We start from the raw sequence: 228 nt of genomic DNA, 5'->3' as shown, positions 1-228 counted from the left end.
TAACAAATGTACCTGGATCTCATCTTCGAATCTGAAATCCTGGCGAATTACTTAACACTTGCTGCTATTCGTTTACTGAATGTGTTATTGTGTGAACACGGTAGTGTGTTTTGGCGACTGTTAAACGAACAGCTAAACAAAATTATAACTTTACAGGGAAATTATTAAATAGACAGAAAAGTAGAGAGCATTCGAGTAGGTCAGCTAACTATTATCTATAAATTTCGT

Source organism: Penaeus monodon, chromosome 15, assembly GCF_015228065.2.
Source record: "Penaeus monodon isolate SGIC_2016 chromosome 15, NSTDA_Pmon_1, whole genome shotgun sequence".
Taxonomy (NCBI): domain Eukaryota; kingdom Metazoa; phylum Arthropoda; class Malacostraca; order Decapoda; family Penaeidae; genus Penaeus; species Penaeus monodon.
Note: the sequence above shows the minus strand (reverse complement) of the source record.